Source organism: Dicentrarchus labrax, unplaced genomic scaffold, assembly GCF_905237075.1.
Source record: "Dicentrarchus labrax unplaced genomic scaffold, dlabrax2021, whole genome shotgun sequence".
NCBI classification, from domain to species: Eukaryota; Metazoa; Chordata; class Actinopteri; family Moronidae; genus Dicentrarchus; species Dicentrarchus labrax.
In genome coordinates this window covers 29,332,667-29,348,162 of record NW_026136707.1, presented here as the reverse complement: position 1 = coordinate 29,348,162, position 15,496 = coordinate 29,332,667, and the positions used below count along the sequence as shown (strand labels likewise).

Genomic DNA, 15,496 nt, shown 5'->3' with positions numbered 1-15,496 from the left:
AGGACAGAGACCTGATATTTAACAGTCCACATTTCATTCTCTTATTTTGTGCTACTGAGGAGTTGGTTTTAATTTTTATTAGGTTTTTATGTTGAACTCCTCTTGTTTTTATTTCTTTAAATAATTTTGGTGGTCGGGGGACAGACACAGTCTCTATGGGGTTTTGGGTGGGTGACTGTTCTAAAGAAAGAGCAGAGAAGTGTGTAAGACAGCAGCTCTGCTTCCTGGTCCTAACTCTGGACTGTCAGGTTTTAGAGATAAACTTCGCCATATTTCTAGATAAGAGAGCCGCTCCATCCAAAGTGGGATGGATGCCGTCTCTCCTAATCAGACCAGGTTTTCCCCAAAAAGGCTTCCAGTTATCAATGAAGCCCACATCGTTTGCTGGACACCACCTCGACAGCCAGCGGTGGAATGACGACATGCGGCTATACATGTCATCACTGGTCACATTGGGGAGGGGTCCAGAGAAAACTACGGAGTCCGACATTGTCTTAGCATAGTTACACACCGACTCCACATTAATCTTAGTGACCTCCGATTGGTGTAAACGGGTGTCGTTACCGCCGACGTGGATAACAATCTTACTGTATTTATGTTTATCTTTAGCCAGCAGTTTTAAATTTGATTCAATGTCGCCCGCTCTGGCCCCAGGGATGCATTTAACTATGACCGCTGGCTTCGCTAACTTCACGTTTCTGACTATGGAGCTGCCAATAACCAGAGTTGGTTCCTCAGCGGGTGTATCGCTGAGTGGGGAAAATTTATTAGAAACATGAATCAACACCATGCGCTAATCTTAATTTGGCAGCTTCAGTAAACATTAAATGTGACTGATTAAAGCACATGAAGATTTCTGTAGCTCCGCCCCCACTGCAGTGTGCCGGTGTAAAGAGTTTAATAGGTTTCATTTGAACCTTTTTAACGTTTTATAGTTTGAGCTAAAGCTTGCTGATGCTCCTGGTGTGACATTATATAATGAGACTGAATCAGTCAGTAAACTAAACTTCTATATTTCATTCTGGCAATCCAAGTGTGTAAAATCTCTGCAGCTGGTGGACGAATCAAACTCACCTGCCAGGCGCAGATCAGTGTGTCGAATGAGCGAGAAGCGAACAGACAGCGAGCTGCCGCTGCAGAGATACTGCGCCCGGCCGAAATCTGACGCCTCACCACCGTCACGGCGCTCTGAAACAGAAAGAGTTACTGCTGATGCATGATGGGAAGGAATCCAGTTCAACTTCAGTTCTGATAGCTAGCGCCCACTAAAGGCAGCAGAGAGAACCACAGGGGGCGTGGCCGTAGCTGGACTAAGCTAGTGGCTCAGAGAAGCTAAGAGACATTTTTTAACAAAAGTTGATTTTTTTCATTAATGATACAATAAATGTAAATATTAGCAGCAGTTTAATTATAATTACATTTATTATGTCTGCTGGTTGAGGAAGGTTACATTTATTTAATTATATTTCAGGGTTTAATTAGCAGTTAGTAAAAACAAAGTGAGTGTGAAACTATTTAAATCACTTCATTCACTTCATCAGGACAAACTCTGAACTCCATGTTGGATTTAACTTCCTTTATTGATCACAGGTGGATCTTTTTACCGTTCAGGAACTTCCACACTGGCACCGGAGAAAGTCTTCCGCCGCTCCCGGTCTCCTCCAGCAGCGCCGTGAGCTCGGCGTCCCGGTGCTGGTCCTGTGCCGTGTTGAACCGGGCTAGAGTCAGCAGACTGATCCAAACCCAGACCATCATCATCATCGTCGTCGTCGTCGTCGTCATCCGTCCGAGAACCGCCGACATGCTCCACTGTTCTCTGCCGAGGGGAACGACCGAAGAGCGGCTGGAAGCTGACGGCCGGAGCCGCCACAGCTGCGACTAAAAGCCCTCCGTACACCTGGATCCGGCCTCTGATTGGATAACGAGAACCGGAAGTTCAGCAGCTGCACTCGCAGGTGTGTTTGAGAGACTGAGTGAATCACTCATGCTCATTGTTTTATGGTGTCCGACAGCAGATACTGATATTTGTAGATTTATACAGATACTGATACTCTGATACTTCATAACTCTAATAATAATAATAATAATAATAATAATAATAATAGTATATTATTTTATAATTATAATAAAGGAAACTAAACGTTTTAGTTTTGAGGAACTTGAATATTTATCACACTCCCATTTATCTGACAGGTATTCTTACTTATAGGCATGCACGGTCCTTATATAGATATTAATAATAATATATATATTAATATTAATATGATAATTAAATGCCCCCTTTTACTAAGAGATCACAGAAGAAGAAAACAGGAGGGTTTTTACTTAAACAGTTTTTATTGTTTGATGTGTAAAATGTGACACCAGCTTTTACACATAAGACAGTTTATTGATCCACACACACAGGCTGAAATACACACTTCACACTTGTTGACACGCAACAGGGAGAGATGGTGGAGTGACTGGCTGCAACACACACATCTATATATATCTATATATAAATATATAGATATATATATAAATATATATATATATATAAAAATATACATATATATTTATATATGAATATTAACATTAATTCTAATGTTAATAATGGTCTGTGTGCTGAATGTCCTCAGTATAATAATATCAGAGATATAAACAGAGTTCTCTGAATGAAACCACAACGTTTTCAGTTTTTTATTAAGGTTTTATTAAAATGTTATTATTTCATTATTATTTTATTAAGGCAACATGTACAGCGGGTGGGCGGGGCCTGAGTGGGTCTGGGGGCGGGGCTTCAGTCTCACAGTTTGGCCTTGCTCATGCGGGTCATCAGTTTCTCCAGTTTGAGGGCGAGCGTCATGTCGCCTTTGATCCGCAGCTTCCCCGACATGAAGGCCATCGTCGGCTTCAGCTCCCCTGAGGACGCCAACACACAGCTGTTACCACGGAAACAACGCCGCTAAATCCATCGCTATGGCTGTGTTTTACACCAGCGTTACCGTGGTGACGGCTCACCTGCAAACATCTTGCTGAAGTCGCTCGAGTCCATCGCCATGATGACGTCGGCTTTGACGGGCTGGCCCGGCCCCGCGCTGCCGGCGCCGCTCTTCAAGTCCAGGAACCAAACGCCTTTGTGATCTCCTTATATGGACATAAAGACGTTCATGTTGTTGCCACGCCCACAGAATCTCCTTATATGGACACAATCTAACTTTACTGTTACCTGATAGGTCGAACTGATAAATGCCCTGTGTTGTCTTGACGACGTCTTCGTTGATGACTCCTCTGATGGCGTCAAACGTGCTTTCTATTGGTCCACTGGAGGGAGGCGGTGGTTTGAAGGCTGGGGTCGCCCCTAGCAACGTGGAAAAAAAAAAACAGGTAATTTGACTGGTTTGTCTTTATGAGACATCAGGGGGCGCCACAGTGACGCTTAAAGGCACAATGAGGTCAGTGTGCTGTTTATTATAATGTAATTATAGATATATTTCATTATCCTACTTTAGAAACTGTGTTTGTAATATCTGTAGTATTTATAGTATTTACAATATTTACTGTATTTATAATATTTACTATATTTACTGTAGTTATAGTATTTACAATATTTACTGTATTTATAATATTTACTATTTTTACTGTATTTATAGTATTTACTATGTTTACTGTATTTATAGTATTTACAATATTTACTGTATTTATAGTATTTACTATATTTACTGTATTTACTGTATTTATAATATTTACTGTATTTATAGTATTTATAGTATTTACTATATTAACTGTATTTACTGTATTTACAGTATTTATAGTATTTATAATATTTACTGTATTTATAATATTTACTGTATTTATAGTATTTACTGTATTTATAGTATTTACTGTATTTACTGTATTTATAGTATTTATAGTATTTACTGTATTTATAGTATTTACTGTATTTATAGTATTTATAGTATTTACTGTATTTACTGTATTTATAGTATTTACTGTATTTATAGTATTTACTGTATTTACTGTATTTATGGTATTTACTGTATTTATAGTATTTACTGTATTTATTGTATTTATAGTATTTACTGTATTTATAGTACTTACTATATTTACTGTATTTATAGTATTTACTATATTTACTGTATTTATAGTATTTACTGTATTTATAGTATTTACTGTATTTACTGTTTTTATAATATTAACTGTATTTATAGTATTTATAGTATTTACTGTATTTATAGTATTTACTGTATTTATAGTACTTACTATATTTACTGTATTTATAGTATTTACTATATTTACTGTATTTATAGTATTTACTGTATTTATAGTATTTACTATATTTACTGTATTTATAATATTAACTGTATTTATAGTATTTATAGTATTTACTGTATTTACTGTATTTATAGTATTTACTGTATTTATAGTATTTACTGTATTTATAGTATTTACTATATTTACTGTAGTTATAGTATTTACAATATTTACTGTATTTATAATATTTACTATGTTTACTGTATTTATAGTATTTACTATGTTTACTGTATTTATAGTATTTGCTGTATTTACAGTATTTATAGTATTTACTGTATTTACAGTATTTATAGTATTTACAGTATTTATAGTATTTGCTGTATTTATAGTATTTATAGTATTTACTATATTTACTGTATTTACAGTATTTACTATATTTACAGTATTTATAGTATTTGCTGTATTTACAGTATTTATAGTATTTGCTGTATTTACTGTATTTACAGTATTTGCTGTATTTATAGTATTTATAGTATTTGCTGTATTTACTGTATTTACAGTATTTACTGTATTTACAGTATTTGCTGTATTTATAGTATTTACTGTATTTACAGTATTTATAGTATTTGCAGTATTTATAGTATTTATAGTATTTACAGTATTTACAGTATTTGCTGTATTTATAGTATTTGCTGTATTTACAGTATTTATAGTATTTACAGTATTTATAGTATTTGCTGTATTTATAGTATTTGCTGTATTTATAGTATTTACAGTATTTATAGTATTTGCTGTATTTACAGTATTTATAGTATTTACTGTATTTACAGTATTTATAGTATTTACAGTATTTATAGTATTTGCTGTATTTATAGTATTTATAGTATTTACTATATTTACTGTATTTACAGTATTTACTATATTTACAGTATTTATAGTATTTACTGTATTTACAGTATTTGCTGTATTTATAGTATTTACAGTATTTATAGTATTTACAGTATTTATAGTATTTACTGTATTTACAGTATTTACAGTATTTGCTGTATTTACAGTATTTATAGTATTTGCTGTATTTATAGTATTTGCTGTATTTACAGTATTTATAGTATTTATAGTATTTACAGTATTTATAGTATTTGCTGTATTTATTGTATTTGCTGTATTTACAGTATTTACTGTATTTACAGTATTTGCTGTATTTATAGTATTTATAGTATTTGCTGTATTTACAGTATTTATAGTATTTGCAGTATTTATAGTATTTATAGTATTTATAGTATTTACAGTATTTACAGTATTTGCTGTATTTATAGTATTTGCTGTATTTACAGTATTTATAGTATTTACAGTATTTATAGTATTTGCTGTATTTATAGTATTTGCTGTATTTATAGTATTTACTGTATTTACAGTATTTATAGTATTTACAGTATTTATAGTATTTGCTGTATTTATAGTATTTGCTGTATTTATAGTATTTACTGTATTTACAGTATTTATAGTATTTACAGTATTTATAGTATTTACTGTATTTACAGTATTTATAGTATTTACAGTATTTATAGTATTTGCTGTATTTATAGTATTTATGGTATTTACAGTATTTATAGTATTTACTGTATTTATAGTATTTACTATATTTACTGTAGTTATAGTATTTACAATATTTACTGTATTTATAATATTTACTATGTTTACTGTATTTATAGTATTTACTATGTTTACTGTATTTATAGTATTTGCTGTATTTACAGTATTTATAGTATTTACTGTATTTACAGTATTTATAGTATTTACAGTATTTATAGTATTTGCTGTATTTATAGTATTTATAGTATTTACTATATTTACTGTATTTACAGTATTTACTATATTTACAGTATTTATAGTATTTGCTGTATTTACAGTATTTATAGTATTTGCTGTATTTACTGTATTTACAGTATTTGCTGTATTTATAGTATTTATAGTATTTGCTGTATTTACTGTATTTACAGTATTTACTGTATTTACAGTATTTGCTGTATTTATAGTATTTACTGTATTTACAGTATTTATAGTATTTGCAGTATTTATAGTATTTATAGTATTTATAGTATTTACAGTATTTACAGTATTTGCTGTATTTATAGTATTTGCTGTATTTACAGTATTTATAGTATTTACAGTATTTATAGTATTTGCTGTATTTATAGTATTTGCTGTATTTATAGTATTTACAGTATTTATAGTATTTGCTGTATTTACAGTATTTATAGTATTTACTGTATTTACAGTATTTATAGTATTTACAGTATTTATAGTATTTGCTGTATTTATAGTATTTATAGTATTTACTATATTTACTGTATTTACAGTATTTACTATATTTACAGTATTTATAGTATTTACTGTATTTACAGTATTTACAGTATTTGCTGTATTTACAGTATTTATAGTATTTGCTGTATTTATAGTATTTGCTGTATTTACAGTATTTATAGTATTTATAGTATTTACAGTATTTATAGTATTTGCTGTATTTATTGTATTTGCTGTATTCATAGTATTTGCTGTATATATAGTATTTGCTGTATTTACAGTATTTACTGTATTTACAGTATTTGCTGTATTTATAGTATTTACAGTATTTATAGTATTTACAGTATTTATAGTATTTACTGTATTTACAGTATTTACAGTATTTGCTGTATTTACAGTATTTATAGTATTTGCTGTATTTATAGTATTTGCTGTATTTACAGTATTTATAGTATTTATAGTATTTACAGTATTTATAGTATTTGCTGTATTTATTGTATTTGCTGTATTCATAGTATTTGCTGTATATATAGGATTTGCTGTATTTACAGTATTTACTGTATTTACAGTATTTGCTGTATTTATAGTATTTGCTGTATTTACAGTATTTATAGTATTTATAGTATTTATAGTATTTACAGTATTTACAGTATTTGCTGTATTTATAGTATTTGCTGTATTTACAGTATTTATAGTATTTACAGTATTTATAGTATTTGCTGTATTTATAGTATTTGCTGTATTTATAGTATTTACTGTATTTACAGTATTTATAGTATTTACAGTATTTATAGTATTTGCTGTATTTATAGTATTTGCTGTATTTATAGTATTTACTGTATTTACAGTATTTATAGTATTTACAGTATTTATAGTATTTACTGTATTTACAGTATTTATAGTATTTACAGTATTTATAGTATTTGCTGTATTTATAGTATTTATAGTATTTACAGTATTTATAGTATTTGCTGTATTTACAGTATTTATAGTATTTGCTGTATTTATAGTATTTGCTGTATTTACAGTATTTATAGTATTTACAGTATTTACAGTATTTACAGTATTTATAGTATTTACTGTATTTACAGTATTTATAGTATTTACAGTATTTATAGTATTTGCTGTATTTATAGTATTTATAGTATTTACAGTATTTATAGTATTTGCTGTATTTACAGTATTTATAGTATTTGCTGTATTTATAGTATTTGCTGTATTTACAGTATTTATAGTATTTACAGTATTTACAGTATTTGCTGTATTTATAGTATTTACAGTATTTATAGTATTTACAGTATTTATAGTATTTACAGTATTTACAGTATTTATAGTATTTGCTGTATTTACAGTATTTATAGTATTTACAGTATTTATAGTATTTGCTGTATTTATAGTATTTGCTGTATTTATAGTATTTACAGTATTTATAGTATTTGCTGTATTTATAGTATTTACAGTATTTATAGTATTTGCTGTATTTATTGTATTTGCTGTATTCATAGTATTTGCTGTATATATAGTATTTGCTGTATTTACAGTATTTACTGTATTTACAGTATTTGCTGTATTTATAGTATTTATAGTATTTGCTGTATTTACAGTATTTATAGTATTTATAGTATTTATAGTATTTACAGTATTTTCTGTATTTATAGTATTTGCTGTATTTACAGTATTTATAGTATTTGCTGTATTTATAGTATTTGCTGTATTTATAGTATTTACTGTATTTACAGTATTTATAGTATTTACAGTATTTATAGTATTTGCTGTATTTATAGTATTTGCTGTATTTATAGTATTTACTGTATTTACAGTATTTATAGTATTTACAGTATTTATAGTATTTACTGTATTTACAGTATTTATAGTATTTGCTGTATTTATAGTATTTATAGTATTTACAGTATTTATAGTATTTGCTGTATTTACAGTATTTATAGTATTTGCTGTATTTATAGTATTTGCTGTATTTACAGTATTTATAGTATTTACAGTATTTACAGTATTTACAGTATTTGCTGTATTTATAGTATTTACAGTATTTATAGTATTTACAGTATTTACAGTATTTATAGTATTTGCTGTATTTACAGTATTTATAGTATTTGCTGTATTTATAGTATTTACAGTATTTATAGTATTTGCTGTATTTATTGTATTTGCTGTATTCATAGTATTTGCTGTATATATAGTATTTGCTGTATTTACAGTATTTACTGTATTTACAGTATTTGCTGTATTTATAGTATTTATAGTATTTGCTGTATTTACAGTATTTATAATATTTATAGTATTTATAGTATTTACAGTATTTTCTGTATTTATAGTATTTGCTGTATTTACAGTATTTATAGTATTTGCTGTATTTATAGTATTTGCTGTATTTATAGTATTTACTGTATTTACAGTATTTATAGTATTTACAGTATTTATAGTATTTGCTGTATTTATAGTATTTGCTGTATTTATAGTATTTACTGTATTTACAGTATTTATAGTATTTACAGTATTTATAGTATTTACTGTATTTACAGTATTTATAGTATTTGCTGTATTTATAGTATTTATAGTATTTACAGTATTTATAGTATTTGCTGTATTTACAGTATTTATAGTATTTGCTGTATTTATAGTATTTGCTGTATTTACAGTATTTATAGTATTTACAGTATTTACAGTATTTACAGTATTTGCTGTATTTATAGTATTTACAGTATTTATAGTATTTACAGTATTTATAGTATTTACAGTATTTACAGTATTTATAGTATTTGCTGTATTTACAGTATTTATAGTATTTACAGTATTTATAGTATTTGCTGTATTTATAGTATTTACAGTATTTATAGTATTTACAGTATTTATAGTATTTACTGTATTTATAGTATTTGCTGTATTTACAGTATTTGCTGTATTTAATGTATTTGCTGTATTTAATGTATTTACTGTATTTATAGTATTTGCTGTATTTACAGTATTTATAGTATTTATAGTATTTACTGTATTTACAGTATTTATAGTATTTGCTGTATTTATAGTATTTACTGTATTTACAGTATTTATAGTATTTACAGTATTTATAGTATTTACAGTATTTATAGTATTTACTGTATTTATAGTATTTGCTGTATTTATAGTATTTGCTGTATTTATAGTATTTGCTGTATTTAATGTATTTACTGTATTTATAGTATTTGCTGTATTTACAGTATTTATAGTATTTATAGTATTTACTGTATTTACAGTATTTATAGTATTTGCTGTATTTATAGTATTTACTGTATTTACAGTATTTATAGTATTTGCTGTATTTATAGTATTTACTGTATTTACAGTATTTACAGTATTTGCTGTATTTATAGTATTTACAGTATTTATAGTATTTATAGTATTTATAGTATTTACAGTATTTATAGTATTTGCTGTATTTATAGTATTTGCTGTATTTATAGTATTTACAGTATTTGCTGTATTTATAGTATTTACAGTATTTATAGTATTTACAGTATTTATAGTATTTACTGTATTTATAGTATTTGCTGTATTTATAGTATTTGCTGTATTTATAGTATTTGCTGTATTTAATGTATTTACTGTATTTATAGTATTTGCTGTATTTAATGTATTTACTGTATTTATAGTATTTGCTGTATTTAATGTATTTACAGTATTTATAGTATTTATAGTATTTACTGTATTTACAGTATTTATAGTATTTGCTGTATTTATAGTATTTACTGTATTTACAGTATTTATAGTATTTACAGTATTTATAGTATTTACAGTATTTATAGTATTTACTGTATTTATAGTATTTGCTGTATTTATAGTATTTGCTGTATTTATAGTATTTGCTGTATTTAATGTATTTACTGTATTTATAGTATTTGCTGTATTTACAGTATTTATAGTATTTATAGTATTTACTGTATTTACAGTATTTATAGTATTTGCTGTATTTATAGTATTTACTGTATTTACAGTATTTGCTGTATTTATAGTATTTACAGTATTTATAGTATTTACAGTATTTATAGTATTTACAGTATTTATAGTATTTACTGTATTTATAGTATTTGCTGTATTTATAGTATTTGCTGTATTTATAGTATTTGCTGTATTTAATGTATTTACTGTATTTATAGTATTTGCTGTATTCATAGTATTTGCTGTATTTATAGTATTTGCTGTATTTATAGTATTTACCGTGTTCCTCCATCTTTTTTCACCAGTGTCTCGGGTGCGTCGTCCAGGAAGAAGTCTGGCAGCAGGGGGTGCCCTGTCGACCAATCAGAGACCACAATAACTACCACATGACAGTGTGCAGGAAAGCTAGCCTGTAACTACACATGCTAGGTTAGCATTAGCTCAGCTAGCATGCTCTCACCTGGTTGGACGGCGTACTGATCGAAGTTTTGGACTCCCTGCTCTTTAAGGACGTCCTCATCCACCAGGAAGTGACCTGTGTAGTCCTTCGATCGGGACAGGATTGCGTAGGCGGCGTCCGCAATGATGTCAGTCGTACGACACTGTTTCCCAATTCCGTCTCCGCCCAACATGTCCATTGCTGCCGTCTGTATCGCTACGGTAACAACACACAGGCCAGAGCAGGGTTAGCGTCATGGAGGGTCAATGAGGAGCCTGTTAGCATGCTAACACTTAGCCACTGACCGGTTTTAGGCCAGAGGGCGTTGACAGCGATTTGACCTCTGAACTCTTCGGCCATTCCCAGGACGCACATGGACATACCGTACTTCGCCATTGTGTACGCTGAATAAAACAAACAAACCACGCGTTAGTACTGCACAGGTGTATGATGGGATGCTGAGTGGTCTGTTGCTATGGTTACCTGTGTGGTTCTTGAACCAGACGGGGTTGAGGTTGAGCGGAGGCGACAGATTCAGGATGTGAGGATTGTGACCCTTCAGCAGGTGAGGGAGGACCATCTTAGACCTGACACATACAGACGCTCGTTAACTCCGCTCGTTAACTCCGCTCGTTAACTCCGCTCGTTAACGAGTTAAACAAAACTACAACATTCTAGTTAACAATGAAAGTCTATTAGCATGCTAGTTTAACAGTATGACTCGTTAGCCGAGTTAATTAACCTCGTTAGCAGTGTGTCAGACTCTTACGTCAGGTAGGTTCCTCTCAGGTTGATTCCCAGCATCAGGTCCACCTTCTTCATGGGCGTCTCCAGAGTTCCTGTCAGACTGATGGCGCTGGCGTTGTTCACCAGGATGTCGATTCCTGCCAATCAGAAACAAGCTGATGATGATGTCACTGTTGGGGCAGGAAGTCTCCCTGACGTGATCCCTCACCAGCTTCCCACCCACTGATACACTGAGCCATAAACCCAGAACAACTTCTCATTTATCTAATAGAGCAACAATTTGAAAAACTAATTTCATTCAGAAACATAAATACATACATACAAACAAACAAACAAACAAACAAACATACATACATACATAAATACATACATACATACATAAATACATACATACATACAAACATAAATACATACAAACATAAATACATACATACAAACATACATACATACAAACAAACATACAAACATACATACATAAATACATACATACAAACAAACATACAAACATAAATACATACATACAAACAAACATACATAAATACATACATACAAACAAACATACATAAATACATACAAACATACATACATACATACATAAATATCTTGATAAAAATGTGCGGATATTAACTCGTAGCGAACAGGTGAGAGTGTGAATGTACCTCCAAACTTGTCGACAGCTTTCTGAACGGCCTCTCCGATCTGCTGCTCGTCGCGAATGTCGACGATGCAGGCCAACGCTTTCCCTCCGGCGGCCTCCACTGAAACAGAGAGCATGCTGGGTCAGAGTCACCGTCTCATTAAACAGGGTTTAATCTGTTAGCATGTAGTCTGTTAGCTCCTCACCCTCCTCCGCAGCGCTGTAGATGGTTCCCGGCAGTTTGGGGTGGGGCACAGCGGTCTTGGCGGCGATGATGATGTTGGCTCCATCTCTGGCAGCTTTCAGAGCGATGGCCTTACCGATCCCTCGACTGCCCCGGTGATGAAGAGCGTGCGGCCGGCTAACTTCCTGTAACACGGCGAGAAGAAGAACATTAAGACTAATGACGAAGGGCTGGATCAATACGGGATTATTGGCAGTTGGGATCAAATAAATAGATAAAGATAAGAAGAGAAATAGAAAGCTGTGCAGAAGAACGTGGGAGCATTAATGTAATGCATACTTTATATACAGGGTGGGTATAAGAGTCAATGACAGTGGGTAATCCGGGCCTTGTTAAGGAGGCCAGCTGCCGACGGGAAGAAACTGTTTTTATGGCGAGACGTTTTAGTCCTGATGGACCGCAGCCTCCTGCCAGAGGGAAGTACCTCAAAGAGATTGTAACCTGGGTGGGAGGGGTCAGCCACAATCTTACCTGCACGCTTCCTGGTCCTAGAGGCGTACAGGTCCTGGAGGGATGGCAGATTGCAGCCGATCACCTTCTCAGCTGATCGAATGATACGCTGCAGTCTGCCCTTGTCCTTGGCAGTGGCAGCAGCGTACCAGATGGTGATGGATGAGGTGAGGATGGACTCGATGATGGCAGTGTAGAAGTGCACCATCATTGTCTTTGGCAGGTTGAACTTCTTCAGCTGTCGCAGGAAGTACATCCTCTGCTGGGCTTTCTTGGTGAGGGAGCTGATGTTCAGCTCCCACTTGAGGTCCTGGGTGATGATGGTACCCAGGAAGCGGAAAGACTCCACAGAGTCGACTGGGGAGTCACACAGGATGATGGGGCGGGTGGGGCTGGGTTCTTCCTAAAGTCCACAACCATCTCCACTGTTTTTAGAGCATTTAGCTCCAGGTTGTTCTGGCTGCACCAGGTCACCAGATGGTCAATCTCCCATCTGTAGGCGGACTCATCTCCACCAGAGATGAGCCCAATGAGGGAGGTGTCATCCGCAAACTTCAGGAGCCTGATGGACTGGTGACTGGAGGTGCAGCTGTTGGTGTACAGGGAGAAGAGTAGAGGAGAAAGAACACAGCCCTGAGGGGATCCGGTGCTGATGGTCTGGGAGTCAGAGACATTTCTACCCAGCTTCACGTGTTGTTTCCTGTCAGACAGGAAGTCTGTGATCCACCTGCAGGTGGAGTCAGGCACAGTGAGCTGGGAGAGCTTGTCCTGTAGCAGAGCAGGGATGATGGTATTAAACGCAGAGCTGAAGTCCACAAACAGGATCCTGGCATAGGTTCCTGGGGAGTCCAGATGCTGGAGGGTGAAGTGTAGGGCCATGTTTACTGCATCGTCTACAGACCTGTTGGCTCTGTAGGCGAACTGCAGGGGGTCCAGGAGTGGGTCCGTTATGGCTTTCAGGTGGGAAAGCACAAGGCGCTCAAAAGACTTCATGACCACAGAGGTGAGGGCAACAGGTCTGAAGTCATTTAGTCCTGTGGTCCTTGCTTTCTTGGGTACAGGGATGATGGTCGATGCTTTGAAGCAGGCTGGCACGTGACATATCTCCAAAGAGGTGTTGAAGATGTCAGTGAACACCGGAGACAGCTGGTCAGCACAGTGCTTCAGGGTGGATGGAGAGACAGAATCTGGTCCGGCTGCTTTGCGGTGGTTCTGCCTCTTGAAGAGTCTGTTGACGTCCCTCTCTTGGAGGCAGAGAGTCGTCACTGTGGTGGAGGAGGAGGGATTCACAGAGGTGTGAAGCTGTGAAGTGGCCCCAGCTCCTGCTGGGCTGGGGGGAGGGACTGGTGAGGTGGGGCCGGTGAGGGGTGTCACGGGGGATGGTGTCAGGACTGCTCCTTTGTCTGTCGAAGCGGCAGTAGAACTCATTCAGCTCGTTTGCCAGGCGCAGATCATTGATGGAGTGAGGGGTTTTGGGCTTGTAGTTAGTTATCTGTCTGAGCCCCTTCCAGACAGAACCAGAGTCGTTGGCTGAGAACTGGTGTTGAAGTTTCTCAGAGTACTGATGTTTAGCTTCTCTCACCGCCTTCCTAAACTTGTACTTGGACTCCTTAAACTTGTCCCCCCCCACTCCTGAACGCTTGCTCCTTCTGCAACCGTAGTTGAATGAGTTTGGCTGTGAACCAGGGTTTGCCGTTGTTGTAACTCACCCTGGTGCGTGATGGTACACAGCAGTCCTCACAGAAGCTGATATATGACGTCACAGCCTCTGTGTACTCATCCAGACTGTTAGTAGCAGTCCTGAACACATCCCAGTCAGTAGAGTCCAAGCACGCCTGGAGATCCTCCACAGCTTCACTGGTCCACTGCTTTGATGTCCTCACAACAGGTTTGCAGAGCTTTAATTTCTGCCTGTATGAGGGAATCAGGTGGACCATGACGTGGTCGGAGAGGCCCAGTGCGGCGGGGACGGCGTGATAAGCTCCGCTGACTGTAGTGTAACAATGATCCAGTATATTCTTCTCTCTGGTCAGGCATTTAATAAACTGTTTATATTTTGGAAGATCGTGACTGAGGTTTCCTTTGTTAAAGTCACCGAGGACAATAACTAAAGAGTCCGGGTTAGTCTGCTCCACATACAGTATCTGGTCGGCGAGTATGCGCTGTGCATCCTGCACGTTGGCCTGCGGTGCAATGTAAACACCGACCAGAATGAATGAAACAAACTCACGGGGGAGTAAAAAGGTTTGCAGTTTATAAAGAAAGATTCCAGAGTAGAAGAGCAGTGCTGTTGGATCACTGTCACATCATTACACCAGCTACTGTTGGTATAAAAACAGATACCTCCACCCTTTGTTTTGCCGGAGAGTTCTGTGTCACGATCCGCTCTGAGGAGTTGGAAGCCTGCCAGCTGCAGCGCAGAGTCCGGTACCGATCCACTCAGCCACGTCTCTGTGAAGCATAAAACAGAGGATGAAGAAAAGTCACTGTTTTTCCCCAGAAGTAGCTG

General features: G+C 34.0%; 1 protein-coding gene and 1 pseudogene across 1 annotated transcript in view; both read right to left on the bottom strand.

Annotated features, from left to right (window-relative positions):
- LOC127367364 (mucin-2-like) overlaps positions 1-15,496 on the bottom strand; it is a 56,659-nt gene that overhangs the window by 4,195 nt on the left and 36,968 nt on the right. The gene's annotated exons all lie outside the window — the stretch shown is intronic.
- Positions 2,319-12,703, bottom strand: LOC127367654 (hydroxysteroid dehydrogenase-like protein 2; annotated as a pseudogene).